At 31.1% G+C, this 21,202-nt stretch overlaps 1 protein-coding gene across 1 annotated transcript in view; it reads left to right on the forward strand.

Moving 5' to 3' along the window:
- The window catches only part of LOC134721339 (zinc finger homeobox protein 3-like), a 215,612-nt gene that overhangs the window by 93,923 nt on the left and 100,487 nt on the right, over positions 1 to 21,202 (forward strand). The window contains exon 5 of the mRNA XM_063584272.1: positions 11,829 to 11,894. The gene's annotated coding sequence lies outside the window, so the exon portion shown is untranslated. The remainder of the gene's footprint in view (positions 1 to 11,828; positions 11,895 to 21,202) is intronic.

Genomic DNA, 21,202 nt, shown 5'->3' on the forward strand with positions numbered 1-21,202 from the left:
AGCTGCACTCAATCTGCTAAATAAGTCAATAACATGTAGATAATAAAAGTTATGGTCAATTTCATGACGGTCCATTGCCACAATTTGATTGAAATCATTTGCATGTGAAAAAGCAACCACTGGTTTAGCTTTTGGATGCTTGAACTTATGGCAAATTAAACACTTTGTGCAGATATCTTTAAGAATCACAGGTCTTTGTTTCAGAATCAACAGAACCAGTACTTTGCAACAGGGATAAAAGTTTATCTGATGATGCATGTCCAAACTGCTTATGCAACTTTAAAAGAATCTCCTTTTTTAGCTCACCTGGCCCGAAGGGCCAAGTGAGCTTTTCCCATCACTTGGCGTCCGTCGTCGTCTGTCGTCCGTCGTCGTTAACTTTTACAAAAATCTTCTCCTCTGAAACTACTGGGCCAAATGAAACCAAACTTGGCCACAATCATCATTGGGGTATCTAGTTTAAAAAATGTGTGGCGTGACCCACCAATCCAAACAAGATGGCCGCCATGGCTAAAAATAGAACATAGGGGTAAAATTCAGTTTTTGGCTTATAACTCAAAAACCAAAGCATTTAGAGCAAATCTGACACGGGGTCAAATTGTTTATCAGGTCTAGATCTATCTGCCCTGAAATTTTCAGATGAATCAGACAACCCATTGTTGGGTTGCTGCCCCTGAATCAGTAATTTAGGGAAATTTTGCTGTTTTTGGTTATTATCTTGAATATTATTATAGATAGAGGTAAACTGTAAACAGCAATAATGTTCAGCAAAGTAAGATTTACAAATAATTCAACAGGACCAAAATGGTCAGTTGACCCCTTTAGAAGTTATTGCCCTTTAAAGTCAATTTTTTACCATTTTTCGTTAAGTTATATATATCTTTTACAAAAATCTTCTCCTCTGAAACTGCTGAGCCAGATTAATCCAAACTTGGCCACAATCATCTTTGGGGTATCTAGTTTAAAAAATGTGTGGCGTGACCCGCCAAACCAACCAAGATGGCCGCCATGGCTAAAAATAGAACATAGGGGTTAAACGCAGTTTTTGGCTTATAACTCAAAAACCAAAGCATTTAGAGTAAATTTGACAAGAGGTTTAATTGTTCATCAGGTAATGTTCTATCTGCCCTGAATTTTTCAGATGAATCAGAGAACCCGTTGTTGGGTTGCTGTCCCTGAATTGGTAAATTTATGAAAATTTTGCTGTTTTTGGTTATTATCTTGAATATTATTATAGATAGAGTTAAACTGTAAACAGCAAAAATGTTCAGCAAAGTAAGATTTACAAATAAGTCAACATGACCAAGATGGTCAATTGACCCCCTAAGGAGTTATTGTCCTTTATAGTCAATTTTTAACAATTTTCATAAAATTTGTAAATTTTTACTACTGGTTACATTTTCCACTGAAACTACTGGGCCAAGTTCATTATAGATAGTGATAATTGTAAGCAGCAAGAATGTTCAGTAAAATAAGATGTACAAACATATTACCATCACCAAAACACAATTTTGTCATGAATCCATCTGCTTCCTTTGTTTAATATTCACATAGACCAAGGTGAGCGACACAGGCTCTTTAGAGCCTCTAGTCTTCTTAAAAGATAATTTTGTGTCAATGATCAAAACCTCCTCACTCTCATTCTTATTTCTGTTTGTGAATTGCTCGTCTTTAATGTTGATACAGTAATGACCACTTGAAGTTAGGTTTACATCCACTAACTGTCCAAACATGGTAACCTTGTCATTTCTGAGACCTAGGATAGTGCTTGCTCTTTTCAGAGAGGTTTTACTTAACAATAACGGTATTTCACAATCCACCACTTCTGTTTCAATTGAGCACTTAACTGACCCAATAAGTGCTGGATTTTTTTTTTTTTTTTTTTTTTTTTTTTTCTTTTCTTTCTAATGTCTTTACTAAACTATAAACTAAACCCACCAAGTAACATGTAGCTGAAAATAATATAAACAAAATAATAGAAAACACAGTAGTTAACACTGTCATTGTTTGGTCAACAGTAAACACTACTTGTTTGAAAACAAGTAAAAATAAACTAAAAGTTACAAAAACCTTACATTTATGATTCAATGGGATAGGGGAAAACTTTAGATTGATTGGTTTTGCATAAATGTTTCCACAATTGTTCAGATGATTTTTTTGTATTTCATCATCTTTCAGTTAATTTAAATGCAAAAATTTTACCATCAAAATTTTTTTTTTAACATTTATGTCAGTTTATGCTTGTAGCTATAGCAACAGCTTGTTATCATTTTAATCATGATAATTTTCTGTCTGATTTTATTATTAATTGGGATTATTTATCAAATATGTTTGTCCTTAATTAATTGAATCAATATATCATGTGTATTTTTCTGGCAATTTAAGCTTGTTTTTATCTGGAAAATTACAATAAATAACCTTGGGCTTGCTAAGTCTGTCCTATAACATTGTTGATATGGGAAATTTTTAAAATAAATATGGAGTTACTGTTAATGACATTTTTGTGCAGAGTATTATTATGTAAACAGTTGTACTTAAACCTGTGTGGTTATTTCACTTCAATGAAATGCACGAGTCCAGAAAATAAGATGTACAAGTTTCTGTTTTGATATAGTTGCAAGGTTCTTTAAGTAAAATGTTAGGAGCTTTGGTTTTTTTTTTACAAATCAAAACATGGTGACAGCAACTTTTTATATATAGCTATGTTGATACACCCTGTAATGCAGACATTTAGCAGATTCTATTGCTACTTGTACTGTACTAAAACTGAATTAAAAATCACTGATTTTTTTTTATAAAAGAAAGATAACTTCACTTTCTATAGCTTTGAAGGAGGACACAATAAAATTTTTGTTAAAAATACACTTCATGGATTTAAATTAAAAAAAAATCTTTATATAAGTTGAAGTTTAATACTTTTGATTCATTTATGAAGATTCTATAATTTATAAATCAAGCCTTGTTTTCAAACTTTTTTTATATTTATACTTGCTTACCTCAATGTTAATTTATTTATAAATCTAGTTGTTAATTGAAAATACCTTTATATAGAAAAGGACAATGTTTATTTTGCTTAACAAGTGTTTATTTTCTTAGAAAAATGTCAAAAGTTTTAAGAAAATATTTTTTTAAATGTAAAATAATTATCCTAATATAATATACATTATTTTCCCGTACACTGTAATACAATGAATTTAGTTATACAAAAGGTTGATAGGAAGGTTCATCTGATATAACAATTTATATTTTTTCCAATTTAGAGATTTTGTTTGACCTTAGGGATGTAAGTTTCATAGTCCATTTTCAATTGAATTGTTGAAAGCTGACAAGAGATTACCATTAAGGCATTTGATATTTTGCTAATATAACAGTTGTAATCACTGAAGAGACATGTATAAGTGGAAATGCGCATCTTGCAAGTGAAAACCTAATTATCAATGTTTCTTAGCGTAATTTGACAAAATTGAACCTTTTTGGCTGCAAATAGTGAATTATTATTTCACTATTTTACTCTCATTATTGATTGAACAAAAAAAAATCAAACTTTAGATTTTTTATATATCTCGTAGCTATGGAAATTTTGCAGTTTTTGGTTATTATCTTGAATAATTTTTAACAATTTTTCGTAAATTTTTGTAATCTTTTACAAAAACTTCAATGAAACTGATGAGACAAATTTAACCAAACTTATCCACAATCATCATTATGGTACATGTATCTAGTTTGAAAAATGTGTTAGATGACCCCATTTGTCAACCAAGATGGCTGCCATGACTAAAAATAGAACATATGGGTAAAATGCAGTTTTTGCCTCTTCTCTAAAACTAAAGCAAAAGTATAACAGTTGATTTATTTCATGTTTCAATTGTAAACAAAATATCAGGTGAGCGAAACGGGCTCCTTGGAGCCTCTAGTTCATATACAGGAAAAATAACATTTTATCACTTATTAGAAGACAAATCTGGGCATTTCTCAATTCCTTTCTCAATTTTATGTCTGCATATTGTAAAGAATGGGATGTACGTAATTTGATATTTGGTACAATTACTTTTAAAAAGGATATTTTGTTATTATTACATTCAAGTGTTCTCTTGTAATTAAGGAAATATCTATATGAAAATCGATAAAGTCAAAATAAAGAAATTTTTAACTACTTTGATTCAGCAAGTGCATGATTTAATTATACATGACATCAGAATAAATTCACTGCAGTTTTTGATGTATGGCTGCAAAGTCTGAGATGATTATTCCTTTTTGCCACTTTTATGAAACACTGAAAGAACATTTGCACATTTTAAATGTATAATTGTACATAGGCATCAGGAGAAATCAATATTGATATTAACTTACTAATGAAATTAGCGCACTGTCTTGTTGTTTTTTGGGTTAAACTGTCTGATTGATGTTCCAAGTATTATTGATGTATTAAAACAGCAAATGTTGTCTCTTAATATTTAAAGGTCAAATTTTAAAAGTACAGGTAGCTTTCATTTACATTTACTTTTTATTCTGGCTTTTATTTTAAGAATTAATTTGAAATTATTTCTTTATGATAAGTTTAGATTCAGAATATGATAGTTTTGGTTAGACCAAATATAAATTTAGTATTGAATTCAAGACATATTTAGCTGCTGGCATTGATAGGTTTATGAACTTTTGATTGTTTTCCAATTTAATGACAGATTGTTATACGACCGCAAATTTTGAAAAAAATTTCGTCGTATATTGCTATCACGTTGGCGTCGTCGTCCGAATACTTTTAGTTTTCGCACTCTAACTTTAGTAAAAGTGAATATAAATCTATAAAATTTTATCACAAGGTTTATGACCACAAAAGGAAGGTTGGTATTGATTTTGGGAGTTTTGGTCCAAACATTTTAGGAATTAGGGGCCAAAAAGGGCCCAAATAAGCATTTTCTTGGTTTACGCACTATAACTTTAGTTTAAGTTAATAGAAATCTATGAAATTTTGACACAAGGTTTATGACCACAAAAGAAAGGTTGGGATTGATTTTGGGAGTTTTGGTTTCAACAGTGGAGGAATTAGGGGCCAAAAAAGGGCCCAAATAAGCATTATTCTTGGTTTTCGCAAAATAACTTTAGTTTAAGTAAATAGAAAATAATGAAATTTAAACACAATGTTTATGACCACAAAAGGAAGGTTGGTATTGATTTTGGGAGTTCAGGTCCCAACAGTTTAGGAATTAGGGGCCAAAAAGGGACCCAAATAAACATTTTCTTGGTTTTCGCACCATAACTTTAGTATAAGTAAATAGAAATCTATGAAATTTAAACACAAGGTTTATGACCATAAAAGGAAGGTTGGTAATGATTTTGGGAGTTTTGGTCCCAACAGTTTAGGAATAAGGGGCCCAAAAGGTCAAAATTTAAACTTTGTTTGATTTCATCAAAATTGAATAATTGGGGTTCTTTGATATGCCGAATCTAACTGTGTATGTAGATTTTTAACTTTTGGTCCCGTTTTCAAATTGGTCTACATTAAGGTCCAAAGGGTCCAAAATTAAACTTCGTTTGATTTTGACAAAAAATTAATCGGTTGGGTTCTTTGATATGCTGAATCTAAAAGTGTACTTAGATTCTTGATTATCGGCCCAGTTTTCAAGTTGGTCCAAATCAGGGTCCAAAATTAAACTTTGTTTGATTTCATCAAAAATTGAATAAATGGGGTTCTTTGATATGCCAAATCTAACTGTGTATGTAGATTCCTCATTTTTGGTCTTGTTTTCAAATTGGTCTACATTAAAGTCCAAAGGGTCCAAAATTAAACTTAGTTTGATTTTAACAAAAATTGAAATCTTGGGGTTCTTTGATATGCTGAATCCAAACATGTACTTAGATTTTTGATTATGGGCCCAGTTTTCAAGTTGGTCCAAATCAGGATCTAAAATTATTATATTAAGTTTTGTGCAATAGCAAGTCTTTTCAATTGCACAGTATTGTGCAATGGCAAGAAATATCTTATTGCAAAATATTGTGAAATAGCAATTTTGTTTTTAATTAGAGTTATCTTTCTTTGTCCAGAATAGTAAGCAAGAAATATCTAATTGTAAGATTTGTTTTTATTTGGAGTTATCTTTCTTTGTCCAGAATCAACTTAAATCTTTGTTATATATACAATATACAATGTATATTCACTTTTTACTACCAACTGATAAATTAAAATAATCTTTACCATTCAGTGATAACAAGCAGTTTTTTTACATCTTAATATTTTATGATGTATTTAAATGAGTAGTAATTGTTGCAAACTCCATTAGAAATTTTAATTGAGATTACTTTTGGAATAAGGGAAAGGGGGATGTGATTAAAAAAAATGGGTTCAATTTTCTCATTTGAAATTTCATAAATAAAAAAAAAAATTCTTCAAACATTTTTTTGAGAGGAATAATATTCAACAGCATAGTGAATTGCTCTAAGAGAAAACAAAAATTTTTAATTTCATTAGAACACATTCATTCTGTGTCAGAAACCTATGCTGTGTCAACTATTTAATCACAATCCAAATTTAGAGCTGAATCCAGCTTGAATGTTATGTCCATACTTGCCCCAACCGTTCAGGGTTCAACCTCTGCGGTCGTATAAAGCTACGCCCTGAGGAGCATCTGGTTTTATTTGGATGGAAAAAAAACATACAGATCAGCATAAATAAAAGTAGGTGTCAGGTATACTTCAATAAGCCAGCATCCCAACAATCTGATAAAAAAGAAATAAAACAAGCCATTTCATTTTTTGTAAATAAATAATAACAAATAAACAGAAATATATGCCACAGTTTTGCCAAGGTCTCAATTGCTGAGAGGAGATGTCTGGTAATTTTACATCAATAAGACAGGAACTCAACAACACAGAAAAAGTCAAATTGAGGACAAATACAATACATTCAGGTTGTTGTCTCTTTGAGACATTGCCCATTTCCATTTTCAATTTTATTTAATAATTCATAAATGTATACATCATATTTATTCCAAGCTCTCAATTAACTATTTTACGGAAATGCTGTTAACCATTCCCGAAAATTTAGAAAAGATCCTGATAAACTTGTCAATCCTTTAAGTAAACTTATTCTAAAAGGTTACCAATTCAACACTGTAATAAGATCATTGAATATTGTTTTTATTGGTATAAATATTGATTTTGTTATCAGTAAATAAAAAGCAAACTAAATATTACTTGTATGTTATATACATATACATATTCATGTATCTACAATCTGTCGATACCTGTATCTTGGTTTTGCACAAGGTCATGTTTTTCTCTTGACTGTTTATGACGTCTTTATGGTGTTAGCGAACTACTTAAAATCTTTATATTTTAGAAGATGGAAGACCTGGATGCTTCATACTTTATATATAGATGCCTCATGTTACTAAGTTTTTGTCAGTCACATGTCCAATGTCCTTGACCTCATTTTCATGGTTTAGTGACTACTTGAAAAAAAAATTGTATTGTTAAATTATCTCTTACAAGTAATAGGATAACTATATTTATTCCATATTTATAAACTATGAGTAGGTTTTTCTATATGAATGGGATTTTGAATAAAAAAGCATATTCACCTGCGGAAAAAGGATATTCACCGCGCATAACTTCGCGTGCTTTTTTGTGTACAATTTTTGTAAAAAAACGTTTGATCTACAATTGCTTTTGGGAAATATTTTCTATTACATTCATTTCTCTCGGAATATGGAATAAACCATTTACTGTCTTTTGTTTCGGTAAATGTGTGGTTTTATTGACTTTTGAAAAACTGATATTCACTTCGGCCAACATATCAGTTTTTCAAAAGTCAATAAAACCACACATTTACCTCATCAAAAGACAGTAATTGTATTATAGTATGTGCGTACCTTGAAAGGTCCTCATTCCTGTCAGACAGTTTTCACTTAACCTCGACCTCATTTCATGGATCAGTGAACAAGGTTAAGTTTGGGTGGTCTGAGTGAAGTCCATATCTCAGAGACTATACACAATAGGTCTTGTATATTCATCTGACCTTGACCTCATTTTCATGGTTCAGTGGTTATAGATAAGTTTTTTGTGTTTTGGTCTGTTTTTCTTATACTGTATGCAATAGGTCTACTATATTTGGTGTATGGAATGATTGTAAGGTGTTCATGCCTAGCTGGCAGGTGTCATCTGACCTTGACCTCATTTTCATAGTTCAGTGGTCAAAGTTAAGTTTTTGAGTTTTAGTCTTTTTTCTAATACTTTATTCAATAGGTCAACTATATTTGGTGTATGGAAATATTTTATGATCTATATGTCAGTCACGCAGGTTTTATTTGACATTGACCTCATTTTCATGGTTCATTGCCCAGTGTTAAGTTTTTGTGTGTTGGTCTGTTTTTCTTAAACTATCAGCAATTGGTCAACTATATTTGTTGTATGGAAGAATTGTTAGCTGTTCATGTCTGTCTGGCATGGTTTATCTGGCCTTGACATCATTTTCATGGTCCAATGGTTAATGTTTACTTTTCTTGGTTAATGTTTAGTTTATGTGACAGTTGTAATAAAGCTTTATATTTAGGACTTTCAACAAAATATCAAATGATTAGTAAAGAAGGCCAGACATTTAAGCGTGTGCACTCTTGTTTATTAGCTGTCAGCTAATTGCGAGTACTCTCAGAAGTGTTTTTTTGTTGTCAGGATGTACAAGTACCCGGCCACATTCACTTGTACTTTTGTCCATCTGATGAGTAAAGCCTATTTCAACTGATTTTCATAGTTCCTTCTTATGTTGTACTATTGTACTACTGTCCCAGGTTAGGGGAGGGTTTGGATCCTGCTTACATGTTAAACCCTGCCACATTCTGTATGTATGTGCCTGTCCCAAGTCAGGAGCCTGTAATTCAGTGGTTGTGGTTGCTCATTGTTGAAGGCTGTACAGTAACCTAAAGTTGTTAATTTCTGTGTTATTTTGGTCTCTTGTGGATAGTTGTTTCATTGACAATCAAACCACATCTTCTTTTTTTATATATCATATAAAAAAAATCCCCTTTGATTTCAATGATTGTAAACTTGATTTAAATATACCTATATAGATGCTTGATTTGAATGTCCAACCACAGAAAAGGTTACCTGTCTACTAAACATAAAGTCAATATAAAAATATTCTACTGCATAGGGAATTGTGAATAAATTCAATGACAGCATTTGTATATTTTTTTTTCAATGAGAATGGCACTAAGTATCCAATAATGTATGAATTTGGTACAGTAAATACGTCCCCTAAAAACAAATGTCTGAACCTTGTAACAAGAATAATAAATATTTATATATACGTAGACTCAGATAGTCTCTAACCAACGTCTGTTCCTCAAATCACCTTCCAAATCTGATGCGATGTTCTCAAATCAGTGTCCACTATTTTGACTCTATGTAATGGATGTCCAATAAAATGTAGTGAATCACTAAAATGACGTCCGATAGATCAGCAGACTTTCATAGGGATGCCTTATTTCATATTTGTATTTCTGTAATTATACCCCCGCTTTAAAAAAGGGGGGGTATACTGTTTTACCTCTGTCTGTCCGTCCGCTGTCCGTCAGTCAGTCCGTCCCATGAAACTTTTCGTCACATTTTTCTTAGGAACTACAATACAAGGATTTCTGAAATTTGGTTTCAGGGTTTATCTAAGTCAGCTATACTGTGTAATGCGTTTTCAGATTGATCACTTGACAACTTCCTATTTACCGAACACTTGTATGATTTTACACATGATAGCCAAGTTGAAAATTTTCGTCACATTTTTCTCAGGAACTACAATACAAAGATTTCTGAAATTTGGTTTCAGGATTTATATAGATCAGCTATACCGTGTGATGCGTTTTCAGATTCATCACTAAACAATTTCCTGTTTACCGAACACTTGCATATTTTTACACTATTAGTATTATCCACTTGCGGCAGGGTTATCATCAGTGAGCAGTAGCTCGCAGTTTCACTTGTTCTTACTCCATTTATCCCATTCCTAACTTGTTCATTACTTTTATTTGATCAATGGGAGGTTCGTTTAATCTGTTTTCCATTCATCAAAATTTGTTTATGAAGTCGAATTTGCTTGATTTCGGCAAAAATTCCGATTGTGATGTCATGAAAAAAGGCGACCAAGGCTGATAATGTCGCAGAGAAAGAACACATCTTTTGTTGCAGGATTAAGATTGTCTGCATATCGTCTAAAAATCAGCAGGGAAACAGATTCCACCATGGAATCTCGTGCAATATGATATTTATACACTCGCAGCAGTTAAATTTGAAATATTGAACTTGTCTCGAGTGGATAAACATTAATCTGTATCCTTATGTCTTTTTGTGAATATGGAGTCATTTTCCTTTTGTTTTCATATAAATGACGCGTACGTTTACATTTTCAGACAATAAAAACAACAATAAAAAAAAAAAATCATCAAACGACATGGAGGGCAGTATGCAGCAGAAAAAAAAAGAATTGGTGGTTGATCTGAGGAATGAACATCCTTTTGTCCGTTAGGTTCTCTCAGTTAGTTCGTCGGTTTGTCCCACTACCTGTTAACGATTTGGTCATGGTAGTTAATCAGCTTTAAAATTAATACACATGTTCCCCATGATATGATCTTGCTAATTTTAATGCAAAATTAGAGTCATAACATTTTTCATATCAGATGTATTATCAGCCCTGAGTGTCAATATCAGCCCTTAGAGTCCTCATCTCTTGGACTGATAATAAATATGATATGAAAAATGCCATATAATAATCTGATATAAATTTAGCCAGTTACATACAATTCCATTTAAACTGATGTATATGTATATTTATGAGTGCATTTATATAATTTTATTATTTGCCAAGTAGTCTAACTACTGTTTCACTAATCTGTCAAAACTTGACGTTAATTGTGAGTTCAAATCAAACATGCAGCAGGTGCCTGAGGTGCGTTTGACATTAAATCTTAATTGACATAACCATCTTCAATATTCCTACCAAAGATTGGTTTTCTCTTGGCCTTCCAGCTTCCTCCTCCAATACAAACTTGACTGACATGAAATAGCACCATGGTGCTGAAAGTGGTGTTAAACATCAATAAATGCTTGAAAAAGAGATGAGCATCATAACTCTTGTTTCTTTTCATTTTCATCAGTAAGTAATTATATGCCTCATCATTTTTCAAGAGCACTTGTAACTGTTGACTGTTTCTCAACTGCCTAGGAACTAGGATCAAAATAAAGATTTCTCTAATTGAGATCAAAATCTTTTCATCAAATGCATTTCAAAGTCAAAAATAAAAACACTCAAACATCCCTGTCCTAAGTCAGGAATCTGATGTCCAGAAGTTGTTGTTTGTCAATGTGGTTCATAAGTGTTTCTTGTTTTTAAAATAGATTAGACTGTTGCTTTTCTAGTTTAAATGGTCATTTAGGGGGCCATTATAGCTTGCTGTTTGGTGTGAGTCAAGGCTCTGTGTTGAATACTGTACTTTGACCTATAATGGTTTACTTTTACCAATTGTGACTTGAATGAGAGATTTATCTCATTGGCACTCATACCACAGCTTATTATATTTATTTACATATGACCAAACATGACATGTCCGAGTGCTTTCATTTTTCCTGACAATTGTTACAACCTGACAGACATGTTTCAACCAATTGCCTCATTTAAAGAAGTAAAAACTGTAAACTGCCCTGTAAAGTATCCCAGTTTTAATATTATATCTTTTTCACCTTAGTATTTATTTGATTTGACCAAGTTAAATGCAAATGAGACCTGGTAAAGTATAATTGAATTGACAAGAAATGTGAGATATTTTTAAATGTTATTTTATTTTCAGAAGCAGTCAAGCTGAACAAAACAGTTGATGAAGATAATTATACTTGATGAAGTTATGTCAAATAAGGTAACTATACAATTATAATAGAAATGTAAAGTTTTTTGCATATATGTATTAAAACCAATACTATTTGCCTTTCATTCTAGTATGGCTCCAACATTTATATAAAATATGAAATAACAAATGATTCATAGTCCCATCAAAAATAACCTTTCATTTACACATTATTATAAATACCAGTTTCCTTGATTATAGCATTACCTAACTAGTGTGTGTTATCTTCAGATTTCTAGTTGCCATTGCAGGTGCCTTAGTACAGGACTGTTCACCCATTCTGAAACAGTACCATTCCTCCAACTATAACAATATTGCTTTTGAAACAACCACAAAGGAAATTTGATATAAACAACGTTTCAGGAGATAGTAGAATGATGATATAAACAGAACTTTAAATATGCAAAATAGTAAAAAAAATGATGTGTTGATGAGGTATTCGTTTGGTGCTGTTTTATTAAAATCACTGCAAAATCCATGATAGTTTTAGTCCAAGACTTAGTGAGGTCAACTGGAAAATTGCAGGCGAGGTACCTGTTAGGGGTCAGAAAAATTTAACCCCAGTAAATGACAACAGTTATTCACTAATAGTTATCTTGTAGTTTTATGTAACTAGGAATAACATTATTGAAAAGGTTTCATTAACACTTTTTCATAAATAAAGGAATATCTCTTCAGATAATGGAAAATAAATAATGTACTAAAATGTAATTGTAGAGTTGATGTACAGATAATTTTCCATTATAATGTTAATAAGCAATTGCTGCTCTTCTCACAAAATGTCAATACATACATATTTTTCTTTGTATGAACTTTGCAGCTTTAAAAAAAATTGTATTTAATGATACATGTATAATGAAATGAAACCCCCTACATGGATAGGCACATACAATACTGGTTACTTTGCCTTGCTGCTTTTTATATAGTTTTTCAGAGAAAAAAATGTCTTGTACTTGAAACTTACTACCAGTAAGCAGATGTTATGAGCTAAACCAAACATTAGACAATCTAAGACTTTAGTCTTGTAATAGTTTTAAAACATTTTACTTTCGACCCTTTACACAAGTATTCCACATTTCAAACTTAAAGACAAATTGAAAGAAATTGTCCTGCTTTGTTGGACCTATCGATGGTTTTCAAAGAAGGTTTTTTAAGTTCGGAATTGATAAATAAGAATATAGCTTAGGGTTTTGAACTATTTTCAAACAAGACTAGAATTGTCAGCTTTCCTATTAAAGGTCGTGGTTTTCTTCAACTTTAAAATCTGGCTGCTACGAAATAGCCTATATGCAGTGCTTAAAAGTGGTATCTAAACACCAAAAAAAAGTCAAACTGGCTACATAAACGAATAATCATGATTCACTTCATTAACTTCTTTACATCACAGACTGTTTTCACAGTTATGTTTGACTTCATCCAGGAAGCTACCTCTAATTCCCAAAATAGCACCACAGAAAGAAATTACTATACAGGAGGGTAGCTTCCTATTTATCATGTTGTACTATTGGAAGTGACTGATGGATGGGAGAGAGAAATTATTTCCTCAACAAGAAAATTATGCCGAGCATATAACATCAGTTTCATTAAGAATCTATGTCAATTAATCTACATCTTATATAAGAAAAAAAAAAGAAATGAGTTGAAATCATGCATCTTTATAAAAAAAAAAAATGATTTCATTCCAAACATGCAGTCAGGTTCATGATTTCAGGTTCATGATTGCATTTCTTTTTTTAAAGAAAGCAACCTTTTTATGTATATTTTGGACAGTCTTAGAGACATTGTCAATTTACAAAATAGATATGGCAAACCAAGACAAATTTGTTTTAACCAACCTGACTTTGTCCATTTTGAGAGGTAAAGGCATATAATTCTGTGAGAAAGCATTAAACATGGAGATTTTAGAATAATAAATCAAAATGTGATTGTAGACATTTGCAAGTTTAATGATGCATTTATTCAGGTAGCCCTAGATCTTCTTTTTATTTCTTTATGTCCCATGGCGGTCAAAAGAAATACAAGTTTTATTCTCCAATTTCATATTTTAATAGGACAATTGGTAAGGCTTTAACTTTGCACCCATTGAATAAATTAAAGCACTTCTCTATCAAGATTTTAATTGGTTTTGTTGGTTGCATGTTGTTTATATTGTTGTGATAATACATTTTTTGTCAGGGGTCTTTGTTGCTCTAATTAGGGACATCCTGCTGATGCTGATTGCTTTTTGCCAAGGCTCTATTTTAATTTACATATTCTAATTTAATAATCAAAATTAAAGTAATTTTAATTTACATCTGACAAAATTAAATTCAGAAAAAGAATTATGTAAAGAAGAGGATCTTATCATGTTAGAGTGAAGAAAATTTTAATTTAAACTGAAAAGTCTTCAATTGATTGTTAATTAAACATGTTTCAATTTTATTATATTTTTTGGGGAAAGGGGGAGGGGGGTTAAAACATTGTCATTTGAATGACATAAAATATCATTCAATTTTTTTTTTATCGTACATCGGGATTGTTTTTTCAATGGAAAACAAATATTTTATAAGGAACTTTCTTTAGCTGTTACTGGTATTTTGTTGAGTCATTTTAAGGTTATGTTTCAAGGTCAAATGCAGAATGGACATTATGGTTAATACAGTTGTTTTACTGTTCCATTGAAAGTTATCCATGTATAAAAATAGGGAAAATGTAGATTTTTTTCTTAATATGAATAATCATGTATTTTTAGAATACATCATTGAGACAGTAACCCAACAACAAAGATAATTGCAAAGAGGTCATCATGCAATCTTCAACACTAGGCAATTGTCTATATAAAATGTCCATCTTCCAATTGTTCGATTTTTAACTATAAATGTTGTGAATAAATTGAACAGAAATTATCAAGCATCATATTCAGCACTAAGTCCTCGAAATAAACTGAAAAAGATATATATGCCATTTAAGACTAGCACTGACAAGATTTAAGATTGAGACAGACACATAATTTTTTCTCAATTTCCTGAACTACCTAAATTTAAATGAATGGTTTTATATTAGGTAATGAATATGTTCAATTTTTTGTGCATTCCCAAAAAGGATGGTATCATATTATCCTATGATTTGTTACTTTGGACCTGATTACCTACTTTTGGTTTTAAATTTTGTGTTGTTTACACCTAAAACTTTTCATTAAATTAGAGATAATTGAACAATTTTATATTTGTTATGTGAAAAACATGCAGAAAAAATTAAAATGTCTGCCAAATTGGCTACTATATCCTGTTTCAAATTGAGGTCAGCGATTGTCAGATCCTGATTATCAGTTTTTAAAACATTTGACTTTTAATGGCATTTATTATTCCCAAATTTCAAGTTGTTAATGAGGTTTAAATGATTATTTCAAACTCATTATGGCTGACGTGATTAGCATGATGATTGTAATTTAAAAGACGGTTTCCGGACCCACTGTTAATGGATACCATAATGAATGTTCATTAAAATAAACCAAATTGTATCAGTAACCGGATCACATGAATTAACCATCATGTTATTATGATTTGGGCTTGTTACTTTTCAATTTTTTGTACCAGATTATTTCTTTCTGATTCCTGATTTTATTAAAATATAAAGGCTGTTCCAATTGTCATCTGATTTGTTAATATATATCTTGTTGAAATTTGTATTTCTTCCTGTAAGTAACTATTTAAGTTTGAAAAGTAATAGTTGGCTATACTTATTTTTATACGCCCGTCAAAATTTTGACGGGTCGATTATGGTATACAAATGTCCGGTGTAAACATGTTGCACCCTAACTTGAGATCAACTTAATATAGTTGTTTCTTATGATGGTCAAATGATCTGTATACTTTTTGGTGAAAATAAGATTTAAACTTTTTGAGTTACGGCACTTTGTAACTAAAACAGGGGTGTGTTTTTTTCACATGTCACACTGTATGTCAAAAATGATTCATGATTATGGCTTACAACTTTAAACACTTCTTAGTTATATTAATCTCAATATCTGTATACTCTTAGGTGATGATTCAAAATTTCATTTTTTAGTTATTGAGTATTTTGTAAAAAGGGGGAGGTTTTTTTTACATGTCCCGCCATATCTCAAAAACAATTTATGATTATTGCTTAAAACTTTACACATGTCTTTGTTATATTAATCTAAATATCTGTATACTTTTTGGTGATGATTCAAAATTTAGTTTTTGAGTGATTAGTATTTTGTAAAAAAAGGTGGAGTTATTTTTTACATGTGCCGTATCTCAAAAACTATTTATGATTATTGCATAAAACTTTACACACTTCTTTGTTATATTAATCTAAAGATCTGTATACTTTTTGGTGATGATTCAAAATTTTATTTATGATAATTGCATAAATCATCCACACAAGATGTCTAGCGTATCATGCGCTCATGGCGCAACTGTTTATTATACGACCGCAAAAATTGAAAATTTTTTGGTCGTATATTGGTATCACGTTGGCATCTTCGTCGTCTTTGTCCGAATACTTTTAGTTTTCGCACTCTAACTTTTGTAAAAGCGAAAAGAAATCTATAAAATTTTGACACAAGGTTTATGACTACAAAAGGAAGGTTGGGATTGGTTTTGGGAGTTTTGGTCCCAACATTTTAGGAATTAAGGGCCAAAAAGGGCCCAAATAAGCATTTTCTTGGTTTTCGCACTATAAATTTAGTTTAAGTAAATAGAAATCTATGAAATTTTGACAAGAGGTTAATGACCACAAAAGAAAGATTGGGATTGATTTTGGGAGTTTTGCTTCCAACTGTTTAGAAATTAGGGGCCAAAAAAGGGCCAAAATGTGCATTCATTTTGGTTTTTGCACAATAACTTAAGAATAGGTAAATAGAAATCAATGAAATTTAAACACAAGGTTCATGACCACAAAAGAAAGGTTGGGATTGATTTTGGGAGTTGAGGTCCAAACAGTATAGAAATTAGGGGCCAAAAAGGGGCCCAAATAAGCATTTTTCGTGGTTTTTGCACCATAACTTTAGTATAAGTTAATAAAAATCTGTGAAATTTAAAGACAAGGTTTATGTCCATAAAAGGAAGGTTGGGATTGCTTTTAGGAGTTTTGGTTCGTACAGTTTAGGAATAAGGGGCCTAAAAGGGTCCAAAATTAAACTTTGTTTGATTTTATAAAAAATTGGATAATTGGGGTTCTTTGATATGCCAAATCTGACTGTGTATGTAGATTCTTAATTTTTGGTCTCGTTTTCAAATTGGTCTACATTAAGGTCCAAAGGGTCCAAAATTAAACTCAGTTTGATTTTAACAAAAATTGAATCATTGTTCTTTGATATGCTGAATCTAAAAATGTACTTAGATTTTTTATTATTGGCCCAGTTTTCAAGTTGGTGCAAATAAACTTTGTTTGATTTCATCAAAAATTGAACAATTAGGTTTCTTTGATATGCCAAATCTAACTGTGTATGTAGATTCTTAATTTTTGTCCCATTTTCAAATTGGTCTACATTAAGTTCCAAAGGGTCAAAAATTAAACTAAGTTTGATTTTAACAAAAATTTAATTCTTGGGCTTCTTTGATATGCTGAATCTAAACATGAAGACATAATCTTTCAATCAGTTTAATTGAGGTCTGGAGCTGGCATGTCAGTTAACTGCTAGTAGTCTGTTGTTATTTATGTATTATTGTCATTTTATTTATTTTCTTTTGTTACATCTTTTGACATCGGACTCGGACCTCTCTTGAACTGAATTTTAATGTGCGTATTGTTATTCTTTTACTTTTCTACATTGGCTAGAGGTATAGGGGGAGGGTTGAGGTCTCATAAACATGTTTAACCCCGCCGCAATTTTGCGCCTGTCCCAAGTCAGGAGCCTCTGGCCTTTGTTAGTCTTGTATGAATTTAAATTTTAGTTTCTTGTGTATAATTCAGAGTTTAGTATGACGTCCATTATCACTGTACTATTATGCATATTTTAGGGGCCAGCTGAAGGACACCTAGGGATGCGGTAATTCTCGCTACATTGAAGACCCATTGGTTGCCTTCGGCTGTTGTTTGCTCTATGGTCGGGTGGTTGTCGCTTTGGCATATTCACCATTTCCTTTTTCAATTTTATGTACTTAGATTTTTGATTATGGGCCCAGTTTTCAAGTTGGTCCAAATCAGGATCCAAAATCATTATATTAAGTATTATGCAATAGCAAATCTTTTCAATTGCACAGTATTCAGCAATAGCAAGAAATATCTAATTGCACAATATTGTGCTCAAAAGTGAATGACCTTCAGCCCCAGAAATTTTTCAACAAATATCACATCGGATATCTTGATCACATCTAGTATCTTGATCCCTAAATCAAAAGAGGGAACCACAACCTGAGGAGCAATCAATGAAAAGTTTGTAACAGTGGGCAAGATATATCTGGATTTGATTCCCAAAGAGTATAATTCTTCTATTGGAATGAGATCCAGATTGAGATCTTTAATTGCTCCTTGAATTTGAATTCATCTGTGGTTTAAGATTGTGGTACCCTGTGTGTTACTGTATCCTGCTTCCCTACCAGTATTTTTATCATACTTTGGTATATGGAACAAATATTAGATTTTTTGTAGCCCTAAATTTGCATTAAGTATTATTACCACTTGACTATGCACCCATCATTACAGTACTAGACTTGTCCATTGTTGAAAACTGTATATTGCCCTCTTGATGTCATATTGGTTATTTGTGTTGTTTGGTTTCTTGGTTCATTTACAAGTCTATTCATCCATAACAATTGATCAATATAAGTTATATGTGACATATAAAGTCAGTCTTGATATGGTTGTAATTTCAACAAGAACTTTTGTTAAAAGTTGACAAGATTTACATTATCTTCCTTGTGATAATAACCTTAATCTATGTGAAATTGAATTCCTAGAAAGTAAATATGTCCTATATGAAACTACTCAAATGTACTATCTCAAATATTAAGTACCTAATTTGGAATTTCCCTAAATTTATCATTTTTCGACCACCAGATTGTGAAACTTCTATGATAATTTATTATTTTGATATTAAGTATCAGTATTATTTAAACAGGCACAATTGTCATAACATGAAATGCACGATTTCTAGGAAGAAAATAGTATTTTCAATACTGTTTTCTTCTTTGCATAATTATGAAAGAGGAAGATTTACCCCAGTTTGAAACAAGACCCTACTATTCAGCTAAAAGGCTTATTAGGTTTTGATAATCATGTAAAAGCTTCCTTGATTGAATTGAAAAATGTCAATGGTGTATACTGATCGAATCTTTTGGTACCTGTAATAAAAGTGAAACTTGAAATTTCTTCAAAATATCATAAATGATGAAACAATTCCTCATGAAGAATTGAATTACAACTTAGAAAGTTTTAAGTTATGCCCCGTTACATAAAGGAACTAATCTCAAAACTCCATTCTAGAGATTAATGCCCATTTACAAAGGGAAAAATTGCTGAAATTTTCAATTCTGTTCTCTACCTTTAGTTTGCCACAACCAAATGTTATGAAACTCATACATTATGCTTTAATATACCACAAAACACAGATCAATTTTTCAAAAACAAATGAAGAATACGAAAAATTTTGTTAACGCTTAAGGTGGTACCTAACACTTTAACTAAAATTAAATTGGCTCGTTTTATTTTCTTAAAATTTTGACAAAGTATTTACTTTGACCCTTTGACAAAAATATAAAAATTTCAAAAAATTTGAACCAACAGTTTTATCAGAAAAATTACACTGGTTATATAGCAGTTTGACAAACACTTATTTTGATCATTCATTTAAAAGCTAAAAGTTCCCTTTTGAACCCAACGTCATTAAAACGTTCTGCTGATTTTACAAAGTTATCTCCCTGTAGTGTTAGGAACCACCTAAAGGAAGAAAATATGTAGAACGTTTTGAAATAAAAGCAGGGAAATATTAATGCCTACTCAAATATAATCTATTAGAAAAACAAATTATAATAGTAGAGTGTCAAAAATATAGGAGTTTACTTTAAACTTTAAAAAGCTTTAAAAATAGTAATATAAGATAATGCAAGTTACTGCCACAAAATGATGTGTTTCATCTCAAACAAAAATTAGTTAAAAATATCCTTATTAGAATGCAATTAGAAGAAATCTACAAATAAGCAAGCAATTTTAGCTGATTGCTATAAAGAAAAGAAAAATGTAAAAATAGCACATTTTTTACCAGGTTAATGATTTAGGGTCTTGGGAGCCTCTTGTTCTTTTCCATTCAGAGTGTGAATTTTATTAGGGCTTATGATCGAGGACAGACAAATATCAATGCCCATAACATTGAAACTTATTAAATTTATTGTTAATTTGTCTACTTTTAAAATCCCTACATTTGTTTGTTATCGAAGATATAAACCCCTCATTACATTGAAATGAACAATTTAATTTCACTGATAAGTTTATTTACTTTTCTTTCATTATGCATTACACCTTGTCACTATAAATTTTAAAAATCTTCATCATGGCATTAGTACTTAAATTAACAGGGGTCATAGATATTTGAAATACTGAATTTTTATTTTAAATTTTATGCAAAGAATATTGAAATTATGTGATCATGTTAAAACTTAAAATTAGATTGAAATTCCATCACAAAAATCTGAAAGGCCTTATTTGGTTTTCATGCCCTCAAATAATTTATATCTAGCATTCCTAACTTTCTGTCACAGGCTTACCAGATAATGAAACATGTGTTGTGCACATGGAAATCATATCAATTGTATTAAAAACAGTCAAACCTGCATCTAATGGTTACCCTTTCAACAAGATGAAACTGATATTATAAGAGAGGTGACTATTGAAAATATGTTAAAAAAAAAAGGTATTAAAAAATATATCAAAGCGGTACTAGAAAGCCTGAAAAGACTGGTTTTCTAAAAAATTTACAAAATATGACTTGACTCTTTGGTAATGAAACTAATGCTTATCTATAAAACTGTGTATTTTAAATTTGGAGTAAATGGAATGGGTCTGTGATTGGGTTGCCAGGTGGCAGATGATGTAACTGAACCCTACCATGCTGAAAAGTGAAGTTTCTGGTTTATTTTTGTATTTTTCAATTCAACCTTAACCTGGAACATTGACAACTTGTTATGGTATGATTGCCAACTAGAAAACTACAGGTCACCATACAGCCTTCAACAATGTGCAAAACCTATATTGCATAGCTATTTATAAAAGACCTAGCAATGATTAGCAGCTTTATGTCACCATTCTGCTTTTTATGCCTCACCTACGATTGTAGAGGGGCATTATGTTTTCTGGTCTATGGCTTTGTTCGTTCGTTC

Source organism: Mytilus trossulus, chromosome 6, assembly GCF_036588685.1.
Source record: "Mytilus trossulus isolate FHL-02 chromosome 6, PNRI_Mtr1.1.1.hap1, whole genome shotgun sequence".
Classification (NCBI taxonomy): Eukaryota; Metazoa; Mollusca; class Bivalvia; order Mytilida; family Mytilidae; genus Mytilus; species Mytilus trossulus.